Here is a 19,363-nt window from a genome sequence, read left to right as displayed (position 1 = left end):
AATCTAACCTGAATTGAAATTAAAATTAAAACTTTAACAATTCTGTTCTGCAGTGTCAGTCAGTGACTGGCTGCTCCCGTATGGGATTAGAACGATGCCACCTTATCCCATAGTCCAGCCAATAATGCGATTTACATTCGTATATACGCAGCTATGACAGCGTCCTTATGTGCCGGTGTTTTAGCTGGCAAAGCGGCTGATGTGGAGTGAAGCCACGTTAATGACTAGGGATGGGTACTGATAAGATTTCCACGATTCCGATTCCATTTTTGATTCTGTTTAACGATTCGATTCTTTATCGATTCTTTTAAAAAAGGAGAACACTAAGGTCGATTAGCTTAGAACTTTGTTTTATATCTTCTCTTTGAACAAGATAGAAATTTAGGAGTAACATGGCCTTACAAACCCAACAGTGACATCTTAAGAGATCCAGCCTGCGGCTCTTCAATGGGGTGTCACAGGGTCCCCAGGAAAAAAATGTAAATGTAAAATAATAAAATAAATATTCTTCTGTAGCAACAACAAAGTATAACATAAATTATTCTGTAACAATTACACAAGAATATCCAGTAATGTCCCTGCCTACAATTAAACACATTCACTTACTGAAAATCATCTGCTGTGGCAAACGGGTGCAAGCCTTTGACCACAAACTGAGTCACTGCTCGGTGACATTCGTCTATCCTGGCCTGAAAGGAGACGCTACCGGCAGACTGCAGCAAGAACTGCCAGCATCTGAGCCAGACTCTGTCTCATCATGGTCACTAAATGCACAGTAATGGCAGGTTTGTAATAAGGCAGATCGCGCTAACATAATATGCACTGTTAGCTGATTATTTACCTGCCGCATTAATGGGAGAGGACGTGCAAACGTTACCGCTGCTGCTGGGTTGAGATTCACGAGTCCGGAATTAAAAACACGACATTCATTTAAGGTCATCGCGTGTTTTTTGCATAGTCGTAGTGTTTCCTCCCTTAAATGAAATATCTACTTTGCAAGTATTGCAAGTTGCCCTGTTGTCATTCGTTCTGTAAAGTATAACCAAACTTTTGAGCGTTTGAGCCGTTTAGGCGCCGTGTTTCCTGCCAGGTAAATGACGCACCGCAACGTGGTGACGTCATTCGGGGCGACTGGAATCGATAAGGGAATCGTTTGCAAAAATGGCAAACAATTCCAAGGAATTGAAACAGTGGGAACCGGTTCTCAACAAGAACCGGGTTTCGATACCCATCCCTATTAATGACAACGTGTACAACCATTGGAGACGTGAGCAGGACAGACGGAACAACTGACGGACAAAGTGTGGACTTTATACCAGTTTTTAAATTGTGTTGATCGGCCACGTAGAACCAGAGTTATGATAAAATATCTGCAATGTTTGGTTTTCTTCCTGAATACTGTCGTTGTTTATGTTTACTGCGGGAAGAAACGGTAAAGACGATAGTGATACATCTGCTGCTGTCAGGCCTGCAGGTATCAGGCTGTTGTTCTCCTTCATCTCATAGTGGACAGAAATTAGTTTTTGGAGCGGCACAAATAATTTGTGTGGCATCAGATTTGATGCAGAACAGCTGATTGTTCTGTAAATAGTTTGAAATGTTTGTTTAAAAACGTCTTGGCTGCATTTTTAGGTAAACAGCTGCAAAAAACTTTGTTGTTTGCATAACTCAGTTACTTTTTTGAAGAAGTAACTATATAATTAATTGCCCAACATTGGTCATTATATCCTGTATTTTGCAGACAGAGTTACAGACTCTCTCCCAGACCACAGACTCATAATACAAGTCAGAGCTTTATTTAAAGAAAGTTGTGTTTTCAAAATTGAAGTTCAAATTATTTTTTACTTCTAATAGTGTTAACATGCTGCACAGGTCATGGACAGTTAATTAAAAGTAGTCTAACATAAATGCTGTAATTTGATTACTTTAATAAAACATGTAACTTGGATGGATTCGATGCCAGCGTGACCACAGTGCTCACGTCTGCTGTCGCTCACAGTGGTCCAAGGGACGCTCAGGGAGTTTGTGTGTTCGCTCAGACACGTGAAACATTAGAGGGAACATTGATTGCCAGGTATGATAAGTCTTGTTTCCTGTTGCGACATTAAGATGGTAGGGTCAGAATTTGCCATAAACAACTTGAAAGTATCCATGCAGGATCCATCCAGCTTTGTATCAACAGTTCAGGCTGCCGGGGGTATAATGGCGTGGGGAATATTTTCTTGTTGTTGTTGTTTTTTGTTTTCAAATAAATTAAAACCAACAAAGACAGATGATAATATGACAGTGACTTTATTTGCTTGGCACACTTTGCTCTCCTTGGCCCCCACTGAGGATTGTTTAAATGTTACAGGCGAACTGCTCATTGTTGCTGACCATGTCAATCCCTTTATCGTCACAGTGTACCCAGGAAATGCCTTCTCTCGGTCCACAAAACACATGTAGACTGGTTTGGAAAACTCCCATGGACCCTCAAATATTTTTGAAAGGATAAATAACTGGTCTAGTGTTCCGCGACCAGGTTAAAAATTGCATTGTTCCTCCTCTATCTGAGGTTGAACTGATGGACAGACTCACATTTCCAGTACCCTGGTATAGACCTTTCCAGTGGGGCTGAGTAGTGTCATCCCCCTGAAGTTTGAGAACACCCACCACCTTATCAAAGATGGGATCCACCACCCCAGTCTGTCATTTCAGAGATACCATCCAGATGTCCATGTGATATGGTATAGAGGTGTGTCAACCAAAACAGCCCTACAACATCCAGAGCATTCAAGAACTCTGTGCACCCCAGGGGCCACAAAGAAGTTGTCTAACTACCTCAGTGACCTGGCCTCAGGAGAGGGCTCGTCGTCCCCCTTGTCCCCAAACTCAGCTTCTTCTACAGAATGTGTGTCAGTGGGATTAAGGAGGCCCTCGGAGTATTCCTTCCAACTCCCAACTACCTGAGCACATCAGCACCCCACCCCCACTATACACTGTGTGAGCAGAGCACTGCTTCCCTCCTCAGTTGCATGAAAATTTGCCAGAATTGCTTCAAGGCAGACTGAAAGTCTCGATCCATGGCCTCACCAAACATCTCCCACACCAGCGTTTTTGCTTCAGCTACGATCCGAGCCACAAACCATTTGGACTGCCAGTACCCATCAGCTGTGTCAGAAATCCTACAGGCTAAACAAGCCTGAAAAGCAACACCTTGCAGTTGCAGCTCCTTGCAGGAGCCTCAGCGATGGAGGTGTAGAACGTTCCATTCAGACTCAGTGTCCCCAGCTTCCCATCAAATCTTTTGTAGCTCTGCTGGGGGTGGGACTTGAAGATCTCTTAGACTGGGGCCTCTGCCAGGCATTCCCAGTGCACCTGGCAAATTTGGGTGTGCCAGGTCTGTCCGACGTCTTTTCCCACCACCTGATCCAACTCGCCACCAGGTGTTGATCAGTTAACAGCTCTGCCCTTCTCTTCACCTGAGTGCTACTTAGGATGTCCTGGTGCGTTGTGCACTTATGAACATCCTTATGTGTGAATACGGTGTCAAACTACCGTGACTCTTGAACCACTGGTGCAATTGCAAAATTCCAGCAGTTCCTGAAAGCAGCAATTCTGTGCTTTTTACTGATATTAGGGTCATTATGGTAATCCTAAGCAAGGCACCACATCCAAGTCTTGGCAAAGAGCACAGAAAACAAGACAGCAAGCAGCAAAAATAAAACAACAAAAAACACGATAAAGAGCTCTTCGTCTGGTCCCCTCACACAGGACCTGTTTGCTTTTGGAGACTACCAGGGGGCAGTAAAAGTCCCTGGACAACATAGTCCCTTGGATCACTGGGACACACAAACCCCTCCACCATGACAAGGTGCTGTAACAGCCACTATGGTGTGGTGTCCCTCTAAGACACCCAAGTCGAGGGTTGATGGTGTCATCAGTTTGTGCCACTGCTCTGCTCTCTCTCTCTGTGATTGTGTGGACATGTGCTTGCACGCTAGTGCATGAGGAGGGACGGATTTTATGTTTTACCTCTCCAGACACCTTTGTTTGCAACGTTATGGGTTGTACGAACACTGTGCGCTATGTTTGTTAAGCTGCAGCCGTTCAACCGGGCTTATATGGTTGATGAAGAGAAGGTATATTAAAGAACACACTGTGGAATTCCCAACACCAGCGTGAGTGTGTATTCTTCCGCCTAGCCTGCTAGGTGTTTTGCCGCCTCTTCTCAACCACACAACACAACCCAACGTTACAAAATGGCGCCCGAACATCTTCTCTTGGACCTCAGTGTGCAGTATCTTCGAGCGGTTGATGATTGGTACATAAAAAGGTACGACGCGGCAAAGTGGATGTCTGCCGTGTTTCGCGGGAACGGACCAGGCTGGCCTGGACGCGGACGTCGGGAGGATCGAAGGGTCGCGGCGGTGCATTTCCGTGGCAACGACTGGAGCCGCTTCAGCGCTGTTTGTGGACTGTGGTGCCGTTCTCTATTTGGCCTCTTCGTCGTGGCTCCATTGGATGTGCGTGGACCTGCGTTTCCTGGGCGTGGGTTCGATGCGGCTTTGCCATAGTTCTTGAATTTGTATTTTTTCTAATGTAGGGGAGACCGGGGATAGTTGTAACATTTTTCACATTTCTGTCTGTAAATTGGAGCTCTTTTAAGGTAGTGGATTCAAAATGTAATGCAAAGTATTTACATGTCTCTGCTATTAAATAGTGCAGCTATTTTCTCTGCAGCACAATTACCCAGTGCATGGTATGGCCTCAAACACAAAGAGTGAAATGTTACAATTAACCCCATAGTCTGGGTTAGTTGTAACATATCCTGGGGTGAAATGTAACATAATGAAATAAGGGTACTAACAAAATATTAACATGTAATCTTTGTTTATTCAACACATGAATGCACTTAGAGCCATTTATGTAGCTGTGTGTGTGTGTGTGTGTGTGTGTGTGTGTGTGTGTGTGTGTGTGTGTGTGTGTGACAGAATGCAGAAATCTAGCTTTTGAACATATTCCAACCCCCCAAAAAAGACAAATTATGGAATTTTCTGCAACTGAATATTTCATTAATTTTGGTTGGTCTTCCTTGAGTTTGGCCTCATTGGCTCAGTGGGCATTATAACCTACAACTCTTGCACCAATTTTGAACATAACAATGAAGCTGAAAAAATGTAGTTGTTCACCAGCATCGCAATTCCATTACTTTTTATCATGGCTTACCTTGGTGTGGTTTGCAAAGTGCTTCAGAAAGATGAGGAAATCTGCTTCTTGCACCCATCCTGATTTATTTCCACTACCAGTACTTCCTACTGGTCCATCTCTGACACAGAGGTCTGCATAATGTGTGTGTTGGAACACAAACAGTGGAGGAATTGTGTTGCCAATGGCATTAACCGCATATACAAAAGTGACCAGTGAACCTCTCTCTGCTGATGTCGTTCACAAACTTGTTTAATATAAGTTAAAGTAATAGTGTGGTAACATCTGCATTATTGTTACAACTAACCCAGACTGTTGCTGTTACAACTGACCCAGACTCCTATAGCCATGAACTAGCTAACATTACAGCCAACGGCTAAAACATTAGCACTAAAGACTTACACAGAATATATCCCCATAGGCATACAAATAACATAATTTAGGTTTGATGAGTTTAACTGCAAAGCAGATAATGCTATTACAAATTGAAATAAAGTAGAAAAACTTACTTTTGGGCATACAAATTACTTTTTTTCGTGTTAAATTGTCTGTGTTTGACAAAATGTGCTGATTTTTCACGTGATAGCAGAACTGAATTGGGCATGCACAGGATGAGTCACATCATTTGAAACTTAGCCCTGATTGGAGAAACTGGAAGTGTTACAACTGACCCACGTAACAACTATCCCCGGTCTCCCCTATTTCGTGTTGGTTACTGTTGTGACATGACTGCTGTTTAAGTTTTCTACAGTACTTTCTGGTACTGTTTTCACATATTATGCTTACTGTTGCTGTTTTTGAGGAAAAAGAAGAAACACAATGAAAGAAAAAGGGAATTTCATTCTGTAATTGTCCTGGCTATCCTAAGTTTATTTTCTTTCTTTAACATTTGTTTAAATGGACATTCACCATGTGGGACACTGTCATGTATGCCAGTTTGTCGATTTTGCACTGTACATTTCCCTGTTTTGGTTTTAACTTCTTATCCTGCTGACCATGTATGGAGGCTGGTTAAGTCTGGACTGTACCGATGCTGTACAGGTGTGTAACAATTCCTCCACAACCTGCTTACTACCTAAAGTAGCTATGTGTAGTGAAAGGGGGTAGCGGGAGGAGGGTCACCTGGGTTCGGCTGAGGACAGCCTTTGTTTAACCCGGGGGGAATATGTAACAGCCACTATGGTGTGGTGTCCCTCTAAGACACCCAAGTCGAGGGTTGATGGTGTCATCAGTTTGTGCCACTGCTCTGCTCTCTCTCTCTGTGATTGTGTGGACATGTGCTTGCACGCTAGTGCATGAAGAGGGACGGATTTTATGTTTTACCTCTCCAGACACCTTTGTTTGCAACGTTATGGGTTGTACGAACACTGTGCGCTATGTTTGTTAAGCTGCAGCCGTTCAACCGGGCTTATATGGTTGATGAAGAGAAGGTATATTAAAGAACACACTGTGGAATTCCCAACACCAGCGTGAGTGTGTATTCTTCCGCCTAGCCTGCTAGGTGTTTTGCCGCCTCTTCTCAACCACACAACACAACCCAACGTTACAGTGCCAATACATAGAGGGACTATGACAGTAGTATGGTTCAGTTTTTCTAAATGTTTTCATTGTAGTAAAACAAATTCTAAGAGCATTAGGGATGCTCACAGCAACATTAGTCACGTCAGTTGCATCTCTGCCAGTAAGGACATCAGCTGCTGTCAATCTGCGTAATCAGAAGATCACTCTCACCTGCCTGCCCACCTGTTCACTATCCTCGCCTGCTCCGCTTGGAAGGACGCTTCCCTCTCGGCTCATCGACACCCCGGACCTTCTCTGGCTTCCCCCGCAGTGCCGCTCACCCTTGTCTCAAGTAAGCCACCCACACATTCCACAGTACAGTCATGTCCCGTCCCTGGCGGCGCATATCGCTAACTCCTCTCTCTCTGATTTCAGACCCACCTCTCTGCGAGACTTTTCCTGTGCACTTTCACTTTTCACTTGTAAATAAATTCACTTTTGCATCGAACCACTCCGAGTTCAGTGTCTGCTTTTAGGTTCATTCCTGTGCCGCCCGTGACGTAGCTCTGCCTCCCAGGACATGAAGCAGGCATCGAGGAAATCCAGGCCCCAGAAATCTAGAGGCCCCCCAGAGCACGAGAGCCCATGGAGGACCACCAGAGGGGCAGTCGCACCACCCACCTAGAAAAGAGCTGAGGAGAGCCCCAGAGGGGGGGGAGGGTCACCAGCAGCAGCCACAGTGCAGAAGCCACAGGGGGCCATGGTGACAACCCCGCAGGCTTTGCTGAGAACTGGCAAAGTCAGGGTGGAACGATCACCGGGCCCAGAGATCTGAGAGCCAGGGGCCCTCCACACCCCAGAAGGGGCCCGACCAAGCCACGGGCTCCAGGCCCTGCCAAGGAGCCGCCAGGAGTGAGCCACTACATACCTGGGCACCTAGCCCCTCCAGGCCCCCACACCTGGAGGGGCTTCAGATGTTCCCAGAGAGGTGGGGTCTATGACCCGACCTGGCACATGGACAAACAGGCACACACAGACACAAACATGCATTCCCACCCTCGTGCACACATATACAAATACTCAGCACTCGCACAACACGGAGACACACAGAACTGAACGCAGTACACGCACTCACACTCCCCAAATGGGTCCAGGCACCAGCACCCCCAGAGGGGAAGCCCACCAGCTCGGACCCAGACCAGATGGCCAGCTCCTCCTCCCGGCCCCCATCCGCAATGGTGACGAGGGTGTGAAGACCCCATACCTCACGCCGCCCGCTCATATGTGGTGTTGCTGCGTGCTGCTCTAAAGTGCATTTAAAACATGGCAGGGGCACAGTGCCAGCTACCTCTGCCAGACAGCAGCTGGTGTCAGCACGGCCCCTCCCAAGAACCCTCAATGTCTACATGTGTTTAAAATCGAGAGTCGGGCACCGGCGCCAGAGGTGACGGTGAATGAACAAACTGTCCTCTGAATGCCGTTTAATGTGCCCACCCCCAAGGCCCTATATGTATGTGTTATGAGAGTGTGAGTAATGTGAGCGTCTAAGTTGTGGACAAAACTGAGGCACAGGTGGCCAGAAGGAGACAGAGGAGGACTGCCTCCTGCACCTACGCGCTCCCTCAGACGTGACTGCAGACGTGCCAAAAGGAGATGGGAAAAGGACAGATTGCACGTTTACCTACAGACTTTAAGGACTCGTCTTTCTGCTCACCAAGAAGCTGTAAAAACTGCAAAGACAACGTTTGTCTCAAACTTAGTGTCAGTAAACAGTCACAGGCCTCAGGTACTTTTTAATGTCCTTAACCGCTTTCTTAGTTCACGTGATAATGCTGGAGTCATTTCTTCACCAAGTATGTGCGATGATGTTTTAGCATTTTTTAATGTCAAGATCCTATCGATTAGGGCCCTCGTCTCGTCGTCTGCTGCCTCAGATCAGAGTCCTTCTCCTGTGTGCTCAGCTGTCTTAGAGCAGTTTGATCCCGTCTCCCTTAAGGACTTGACCGCGGTAGTTAGTAACCTAAGATCATCACACTGCCCCTCTGATTGTCTCCCCCCGAGCTTGCTTAAAAGCACTTTTAATACTGTTGGGCCTTTTATCCTGAGATTAATTAATACGTCCCTTGCTACAGGCTGCGTCCCATCATGCTACAAGCTGTAGTTCAGCCTCTTCTTAAAAAACAAAACCTGGACCCAACTGTTCTGTCCAACTACAGGCCTATCTCAAAGCTTCCTTTTCTATCTAAGGTCTTGGAGAAAGTGGTCTACCTACAGTTGCAGGCCCACCTTGATTTTAATATGATCTCTGAAAAACTTCAATCTGGTTTTAAATCACTACATAGCACTGAGACGGCACTTTTAAGGGTTTTTAACGATATTCTTTTAACTCTGGACTCTGGCAGCCCTGCTGCCCTTTTATTGTTGGACTTGTCAGCAGCTTTTGACACGGTCGACCGTGACATCCTGTTATCATGGCTAGAATTTCATGCTGGCCTAAAAGGATCTGCCCTACAGTGCTTTCGGTCCTATTTGTCAGAAAGGTTTTTTTATGTCAGTATGGGCCCCCACAACTCCAAAATAGCCCCTCTTAAATACGGGTTACCTCAAGGCTCTATTTTGGGTCCTGCTCTGTTCGCACTTTATTTGTTGCCATTGGGCTCCATCTTCTCGTGGTACAGCATTTCATTTCACTGTTTTGCTGATGATTTGCAGATTTATCTACTTTTTTTCTTTTTTTTTTTGTCCTGTTTGGATCTTTAGCCATCAGAATTGTTGTCTTAAGGCCAAGAAAGATGCCAAGCGGATTTATTTTACCAAGTGGATCATCATGGCCTTGCCATATTGGTCCATTTGATTCATCACCCATGGGCTGTCCACCAGCGTGTCCTCTGTTGTTGACTTGGCTGTCTTTGACCAGTACTGTGTGTTTTTTAACATCACCGGTTTTATTCAGCGGAAGACCTCGGTGCGAACTGTGAGGAGGCGCTATCTAACCTCTGAAGTGGCTGCAAATTTTACCAGGGTTTTAGACGAATGCCCCCCTGTGATTCTACCTGCACCCTGCGATCTGATTTTTAATCATTTCAACAGCAAACTGAAGAAAAGCCTTGACTCCGTTGCTCCACTCACCACCAAAAAGATTAACGTAAAACATGCATCACCCTGGAGAAACGAAGAAGTCAATGGAGGAAAAATAAAAATACTATCAACCATCAAATACTTTGCGAGCAACTTAAAATGTACAATAATACATTAAGGAAGTCAAGAAATTCATACTTCACCAAAATAATCAGTAATAACAAAAATAATCCCAAGGTCCTCTTTTCCACCATAGATCATTTATTTAACCCTGATTTTAACAGCTCCCAAAGAACCCCCACAGACTCGCTCTGTGAGCAGTTTGCAGACCACTTCAGGGGAAAGATCAGCGCCATCAGATCTGATATTTTATCTAATCGCAATATGATTGTAAACACATCTGATGGCTCGATTGTACCTGAGGAGACACTGGACAGCTTTGTCCTGGTTAATGCTGAGAACTTTCAGAAGGTTTTCTCCACAGTGAGACCCACCACATGTCTTTTAGATCCAATTCCTTCTTCACTCTTTAAAACACTTTATGGATTTTTTGAGGCTGAGCTTTTATACATGATGAACTGCTCTCTTCAGTTGGGTGTCTTCCCTGCTGCCTTTAAAACGGCGGTGGTGAGGCCCCTTCTGAAGAAGAGCAATTTGGATTGTAATGATTTTAATAACTACAGACCTGTATCCAACTCACCATTTTTAAATAAAATCTTAGAAAAACTTGTTTTTACTCAGATTAATGATTTTCTCAATGATAGACAGATCCTGGAGATATTCCAGTCTGGATTTAGGGTGAACCACAGCACAGAGACGGCTCTCCTAAAGGTTTTAAATGATCTTAGATGTAACTGGGACTCCCAAAAGCTCTCAGTCCTGGTGCTACTGGATCTAAGCGCAGCCTTTGATACAGTAGACCACGCTATTCTTTTAAACAGACTGAAACACATGGTGGGCCTCTCTGGTGCTGTACACAACTGGTTCACTTCCTATCTCTCTGACAGATCTTTTATGGTGAGTATGGATACATGCTCCTCTAAGATCCATAAAATGACATGTGGTGTGCCTCAAGGGTCGGTTCTAGGCCCTGTACTTTTTAATTTGTATATGTTGCCTCTCGGCAGTGTCATCAGGAGGCATGGAGTGAACGTCCACAGTTACGCTGATGACACGCAGCTGTACATCTCCGTGTCTCCTGATGACACCAGACCAATGGATGCCCTTTTTAACTGTGTCTTGGATATAAGATCTTGGATGGCAGAAAACTTTTTACAGCTTAACCAGGACAAAACTGAAGTTTTAATCGTCGGTCCTGAGGCTCAGAGAGAGAAACTCTTGTCTAAATTACAGGCATTTTCACTATGTCCTTCACTACAAGTGAAAAACCTGGGTGTTATTTTTGACTCTGAGCTTGGTTTTATCCCACATGTTAAACATGTAACCAAAATTGGATTTTATCATCTAAAAAATATAGCCAGAGTCCGCCCTATTCTCTCTCGGGCCAACACGGAGATGTTGATGCATGCTTTTATTACCAGTCGCATTGATTACTGTAATGCCCTGCTCTCTGGTCTTCCTAAGAAGAATATTTCAACTTTACAACTCTTGCAAAACTCGGCAGCTCGTGTGCTGACGAAGACCAGAGGGCGGGCCCACATTACACCGGTTTTAGAATCGCTGCACTGGCTCCCCGTGTGTTTCAGGATCGATTTTAAAGTTCTTTTATTGGTTTTTAAATGTCTTAATGGTCTTGGGCCTTCTTATCTCTCAGATCTGCTTTTACCATACGAACCCTCGCGGACCCTGAGGTCCTCTGGTACTGGCCTTTTGATTGTCCCTAAAGTCAGGACACATACTCACGGAGAGGCAGCTTTTCAGTGGTATGGTCCTCGTCTGTGGAACAGCCTGCCGGAGGAGCTCAGGGCCGCAGAGAACGTACATGTTTTTAAGAACAGGCTCAAGACCTACCTTTTTAATTTAGCTTTTACTTAGCGTTTATTTATTTTATGCTTATTTATTCTATCCTGTTATTCTATTTATATTATTAATTTAGGTTTTACCTAATATTTATTGATTTTATTCTTATTCATTTTTTAATCTTCTTACTCTATTTATATTTATATTTATATTGTATCCTGTTCTTATTTATTTTATCGTTTTACCCTGTATATATCCTATTGTGTCATATCTCGAGTGTTTCCTCGGAGGGGGCTCTCTGCACCGGGGCTGTGATCGACCGTGGCTGCTGGGTCTCTGGGGGTCCTCTCAGCCTGGTTGGGGGGCTCCTTTGCCTCCCTCCTGCTGTGTGCCCAGCCTGGAGGCTGCGGTCTGTGACCGGCTCCCGGTGCAGACGGCTCCCTGTTATAGTGTTTCCTCACTTGGCTCATGCGAACCCAGCCCAATTTTACTCTTTAAGTGTGCGCATGTGTGTGTGTGTGTGGGGGGGGGGGGGGGGGGGGGATATGTGTCATTTATGTTAATGAGAGTGTGGGGAGTGAGTTGGAGGGTGGGGTGGGCTGCTTTTAACTATGTAAAGCACTTTGGGCTACATTTTTTTGTATGAAAAGTGCTTTATAAATAAAGACTGATTGATTGATTGACCTTTATTATAATTATGAATTTATTTTATTTTCAGTTGCTACAAACGGGACAGACATGACTGGGGGATAGGACAGGGAGAAAGAATGAAAGAAAGAGAGGGAGAGAAAGAAAACCAGAGGGGAGAAGAGACGGTGAGAAGGGGGGGAAGAAAGAAAAAAAAAGAAAAGAAAAGAAAAAAAAACAAACACCTGGGTCACCTGTATGGAGAACAAAAACAGAAGAGAAAGCAAACAACAAAGAGCAACATAATAAAAAAAACGGCACCATCACAATAAACTAGCTAGCAGTAGATATCAGTAGATACTAAATAATAAACGATATACAGATAGACAGCGCACAATGTGCTTTGAGGCAGCAGCCAAGAAAGCTGTAGTCCGCGTCTGTGAACACCCGTGTGTACACCTGTGTGCATACCTGTGTGGATCAGCCTGCTTGTATTCCAAAGGTTTCTCCATGTAACGATCTGCTAGGGAGTGTGGGGGGGCCACAGCCATGGTACCAAACGGAGAGAGCATATAACCCCAGTTTTAGCTTCATTACACTGGCTTCCTGTCTCCTACAGGATCCAATTTAAACTTTTACTTTTTGTTTTTAAGTCACTTAATGCCCGAGCCCCTCCTTACCTGTCTGAGCTCCTCTCTGTTTGTGCTCCAGGAAAAACCACGAGGTCTACCTCAAAACTAATGCTGTCCATCCCACGGACTAATCTCAAATCCTGTGGTGATAGATCCTTCTCTGTGGCAGGTCCCAGACTTTGGAATAGTCTCCCCTTAAATATTAGATCTGCACAAACACTTGAGCAATTTAAATCTTTACTAAAGACACATTTCTATGCCCTGGCTTTTAACACACTATGACCCAGGCATTCTGGTCTTATTTGAATTAGTTTAGTTATTGTCCTATTATTGTTTTTTATTGTTATTATTGTATTACATTGTTGCTTTTTAATACCATTTTTATATTGTTAAGCACTTTGTGCAGCATCGGCTGTTTGAAATGTGCTGTAGAAATAAATTTGACCTTGACCTCGCACCTCAGTGACACACCTGTACCTTAAGCCCCTGCATGTGTGATGGGGATGGAAGGATTTGGGAGGAGGGCAAAACATAAAAAAAAAAAATCCCCACTGAATCCGGTTGTTCAGTGATGACGTGACGAATCCTACTTCCGGGTCTAAAGTAGTCTGCGTTTAATATGGCTTTTGTGTTGTTAACATGTTTAATGTTATGTATTTTCTTCTATTTGATCTCAAAAAGCTCCTAAAACAGTCAGTGATCCCTGTTGACCTCCCTCGGCTTTTATTACCACTAATCATTTATTTAAGCTCAGTTTTTAAAACCTTAGGATGTAACTACAGCCCAGCCCATGCAGCAGTATATGAATGACTAACCTCGTATTGTGGATGGATTATCTCAGTTGTTCTCCTGGCTGAAGTTTGGTCCTTTTACAGCATCCTGCCATGCGATTACATTTGTTCCTGACCACCGAGAACACTCACGGTAACTTTTATCGAGTGGAAAAAAAGTTAGCTTGTTTATATTATGCTAACATAGCTGTGTCGCTAGCGGTCACGTAGCACATCATTATATACCAGCTAGCCCAACTTCAGTAACCCTACAAACGTCACTGCTGTTTAGTTTTCTGTCTTCATTTATGCTGGAAGTGATAACAGAGCTGTACGTTTGAATTTGTTTCCAAAACCCCGCAGTCAGGACATGCTATATTGTATTTAGATAGAAGCTAGCGAGCTAACTTCCTGCTAACTTCTAACTCCCTTAAATGTCATAAATTCCGTTTTCATGGATGCCTGGATGTTAAACTCAATTGTTACACCTGGTAGAGCAGAACGCTGATCATTTTATTAAAGATGAAAGACTTTAGAAAGTTTTTCAACTCTCAGTAATGCCACAGTGATCGTTTGATATATGGACCTGCAGCGGAGTTTAGACCCAGACACGGCTAGTGACGTCAGACTGAACAACCGGATTGCACTGCACTGAGAGAGAGAGAGAGAGAGAGAGAGAGAGAGAGAGAGGGAGGGGGGGAGGGGGGGGGAGTTATCCCCCATTGGACTGGCATGGTTTAGCTGGCCTAGAATCTTTAGGTGCCAACAGAGCTGAGAATAGCAGAATGAGGAAAACAGTGCGAGCCCATCAGAGTGTAGTATACAACCAAGCATGCTTGCCATGAGGACATGATGAGGATCAGACCACAGGTCAGTTTCTTTCTTTCTTTAAGCCTCTTTTACATGTTTTAGTGAGCTTTAGCACTAGTAATGCTCAGGCATGACATATAGCAGATATGCTCTATCACGGGATGTTGCAAAAGTATCAGAGCCTTGGGATGCTAATTACTATAGGGCAGCAGGAAAAGACTCCAAAGAGTTGTTCTTCCTATACTGTTCAGCCACCAGGAGAGATACTGCTGTAGTTATTACAAAGCCACCCACATGTAACCCCCAGCACTATAAATATGGCTGATACATAACATATTCTGGTGTACTGTCACTGCACAGTCATTGTATATGCATAACTTTAACACTGTAGTCATTACATAACTTGTACATTTTGATTTTAGTGCTTATCCTTGTTCAGGTGAATGAAAATATAAATAAGATGTTTTAATGGCTGATAACTTTTCAATCATTGCTTAAAATTAAACCAATATTTACAGTTAACTTATTTTTAAGAAGTTAAAACTGTGAAGTTTGGGAACCAGCAGATGAATCTGTATTCTGAGTTTCTGTCTCAGTGTGTTTAATCTGCTTATTATGAAACTATCACAATAAAGAAAAAAGAAAATATATAATCCAAATCAAGGTTTACAGCAAATGTGGTGAACTGTTATTTCTGCAGGTTGGGGTGGGAGACTTGCCCTGGTTCATATCTTCCAGCTGGTGTACTTATCCATCTTTAATGAGTAATTAAACATAATTGGAAATGTGCCTCCTGCTACCCTTACCTGACCCCCACACTTTTTTTAATCAATAACTATGGAGCCAGCAATACCGTCTATAGAAGTTACTGGTAATCATCTTTGCTCCAGCTGTTTCTCATGCCAGGAAAAGGAACAGGAATTACAGGGAGTGCAGAATTATTAGGCAAGTTGTATTTTTGAGGAATAATGTTATTATTGAACAACAACCATGTTCTCAATGAACCCAAAAAACTCATTAATATCAAAGCTGAATGTTTTTGGAAGTAGTTTTTAGTTTGTTTTTAGTTTTAGCTATTTTAGGGGGATATCTGTGTGTGCAGGTGACTATTACTGTGCATAATTATTAGGCAACTTAACAAAAAACAAATATATACCCATTTCAATTATTTATTTTTACCAGTGACACCAATATAACATCTCCACATTCACAAATATACATTTCTGACATTCAAAAACAAAACAAAAACAAATCAGCGACCAATATAGCCACCTTTCTTTGCAAGGACACTCAAAAGCCTGCCATCCATGGATTCTGTCAGTGTTTTGATCTGTTCACCATCAACATTGCGTGCAGCAGCAACCACAGCCTCCCAGACACTGTTCAGAGAGGTGTACTGTTTTCCCTCCTTGTAAATCTCACATTTGATGATGGACCACAGGTTCTCAATGGGGTTCAGATCAGGTGAACAAGGAGGCCATGTCATTAGTTTTTCTTCTTTTATACCCTTTCTTGCAGCCACGCTGTGGAGTACTTGGACGCGTGTGATGGAGCATTGTCCTGCATGAAAATCATGTTTTTCTTGAAGGATGCAGACTTCTTCCTGTACCACTGCTTGAAGAAGGTGTCTTCCAGGAACTGTCAGTAGGACTGGGAGTTGAGCTTGACTCCATCCTCAACCCGAAAAGGCCCCACAAGCTCATCTTTGATGATACCAGCCCAAACCAGTACTCCACCTCCACCTTGCTGGCGTCTGAGTCGGACTGGAGCTCTCTGCCCTTTACCAATCCAGCCACGGGCCCATCCATCTGGCCCATCAAGACTCACTCTCATTTCATCAGTCCATAAAACCTTAGAAAAACCAGTCTTGAGATATTTCTTGGCCCAGTCTTGACGTTTCAGCTTGTGTGTCTTGTTCAGTGGTGGTCGTCTTTCAGCCTTTCTTACCTTGGCCATGTCTCTGAGTATTGCACACCTTGTGCTTTTGGGCACTCCAGTGATGTTGCAGCTCTGAAATATGGCCAAACTGGTGGCAAGTGGGATCTTGGCAGCTGCACGCTTGACTTTTCTCAGTTCATGGGCAGTTATTTTGCGCCTTGGTTTTTCCACACGCTTCTTGCGACCCTGTTGACTATTTTGAATGAAACGCTTGATTGTTCGATGATCACGCTTCAGAAGCTTTGCAATTTTGAGACTGCTGCATCCCTCTGCAAGATATCTCACTATTTTTGACTTTTCTGAGCCTGTCAAGTCCTTCTTTTGACCCATTTTGCCAAAGGAAAGGACGTTGCCTAATAATTATGCACACCTGATATAGGGTGTTGATGTCATTAGACCACACCCCTTCTCATTACAGAGATGCACATCACCTAATATGCTTAATTGGTAGTAGGCTTTAGAGCCTATACAGCTTGGAGTAAGACAACATGCATGAAGAGGATGATGTGGACAAAATACTCATTTGCCTAATAATTCTGCACTCCCTGTATTTATGACGTCTCAGTAATTTCCACACTTTGCAGAACTGACCGCTGGGCCATTCCTGCCTTAGAGGATTAACACTCATACATAAGCATCATTGTCCAATTGTCCAAAGACTTGCCTGTAGGTTAAGTGGTGATTCTGAGCTGCCTGTGGATGCCGGGTTGTAACGCACTGTATGAATACTTGGATAAAAGGTGCTATAAAATGCCAGTCCGTTTCCACTTTCGATTTCACCATGTGCTTAAAATGCAGTGCAGAAATGTATTTAGATTAGTTTATTTATCATATTTGTAAATGATTTATTTTCCTGATCAGTGACTTCTCTGCACTCCAGCTCTCTCTCCTCATGAAAAGCTAAGCGTGGGTGATGGGATTGATCACCTGTTACAGCACTGACAGCAGGCTGTGTCCCACGGCCATAGCATGGCCCGAGGGCTGCGTGTCCCACATATTACACAACATTACGGCCCAGTGCTGAGAGAAAGGATCCTTCATATTCATTCAAGCGCGCTGCAGAAAATAGGTTTTTAGAACATGTGACGTCATGTGCGTCGATCAGGTTTGATTTTTTTCCGAAGATCGTGTGTTGAGAAGATGGATTTTCACGTGTGATTCAAAGGTTAGTGTTGATACAGCAGAAGCAAAGGCGTAGATCATGTTAGGCATGTGCTTAGCGAGTTTCCTCCACATGTTTTAAACATTCTGCAGTTTCAAAATGCAACACATCTGTGTTTTCAGCTATTTTATTTTTAATAATAGGCTACTGTATTCATCTTAACTGAGATCTAAAGCGGAAAATTTGAAGGAAATGTAACATTTTTTAGGCTAATTTCAGCCATTATATCAACAACTTCTACATTTGGAATATAAACAGTTTGTCAGACTTTCTGGGAAATAAAAATGTCCCGAAATCAGACTCTTTCCAACCTGCCTGTCTGCAGTGCACATACCGGAGGAGAAGATGCACACCGCTATATTTAAAAAAACAAACAAACAAAAACAACAACAAAAAACATATTTTGGAAGTAAAAAAAAGATCAGTTGCTGAGCAAAGTGGCACTACCTGATTTTGTTATAGTATTTTTTCTTAATATGTCAAAATATGTGTAGTTATTACAGAAGAAGTGTCAATTAACCTGTAGAGCTGAAGTCAGAAACACTGCAGGCCTGGTGGCCAGAATCAGCCCGTCAAAGACCCCAGTCTGGCCCACTGGACAGCTTCAGAAAATGTGAGCTTTTAACTGTTTTACAGCTTTTCCCATTGATAAACACCTCTCCCATTCCAGTTTATATCACACAAAAATAATTAACTAAGAGATAAATGACAGAAAAATTCCTGTTTTTCTGTTTTTAGCTACTACTTTTTTTATTTTTCTTGTACAGCGAGTCCCCAGTTATAAGAAAAACATTTTAAAAATGACATTTTCTGTGAATTAATGAAAACATTATATTTATGATTACAGGATAGTCTGGCCAATGAATTGTCCCACATAGGATCAAAGTCAGCTGTATGTGGCCTACGATGTAAAATAAATTTCACATCCCTCCTCTAACACTCGTGACTGGCTCAAAAAGTGAGTCTGTCCCCCCCAAAACGTCCATGTAACACAAGCAGTACATTTAAAAAAGCATGTTTACAGTATGGCATGACCGTTTTTGCACTGTTGTCACCCTTTAGAGCACAGGTATCGAAATCCAGGCCTCAGGGGCCGCTGTCTCGCTTGTTTTCTAACTAACCTGCCTTTGTAGCTTTTTGGCAAAGCACACCTGATCCAGGTAATCAGCAGAAGGTATGGCAGGGATAACTCAAAAACAAGGAGGATGCTGGCCCTCGAGGACTGGAGTTTGACACCCCCGTTTTAGAGCATCGAACTGTTTAACTGCAAGATGTTTGTGCTTCAGTGTTGGTGAGTGAAAGTATAGTAATTAGAAGATAAGTGTGTATTTGTGATACATACATAGTCTTTGGAAACATTTTTGCTGTTTAGCTGATAACTTAGAAATTTATGGAATGTCGTCAGTTCTGTCAGGCAAAAACAGAAACAAAGTGGCAGCTCAAGTTTGCTGTTATGTTTCATAGGTCAATAATTGACATGTACTCCACGAAAAACTATTCACAAGTGGGTCTGTGACTCTAAAACAGTCACATAACATGGAAAGTACAGTACATTTTCCTGGCTAAATGGGTGCATAGTGGGACATCTTTTTCTTCTTCATTTTCCTGTGCTATATATATATATATATATATATATATATATATATATAGCAACTGTGCTGCATTTACTGAATAAAAAAAAGCCGAAACAAACAAAAAGCAGTACTTTGAGATTATTTTGAAAAGCCCGACAGGAACCA

The sequence above is a fragment of the Aulonocara sp. 'chitande type north' Nkhata Bay genome, linkage group LG18 (genome assembly GCF_057382095.1).
Source record: "Aulonocara sp. 'chitande type north' Nkhata Bay isolate Kocher_YH1m ecotype deep benthic linkage group LG18, A_spYH_male_GT1.1, whole genome shotgun sequence".
Taxonomy (NCBI): Eukaryota; Metazoa; Chordata; class Actinopteri; order Cichliformes; family Cichlidae; genus Aulonocara; species Aulonocara sp. 'chitande type north' Nkhata Bay.
This window is presented reverse-complemented; position numbering follows the sequence as displayed.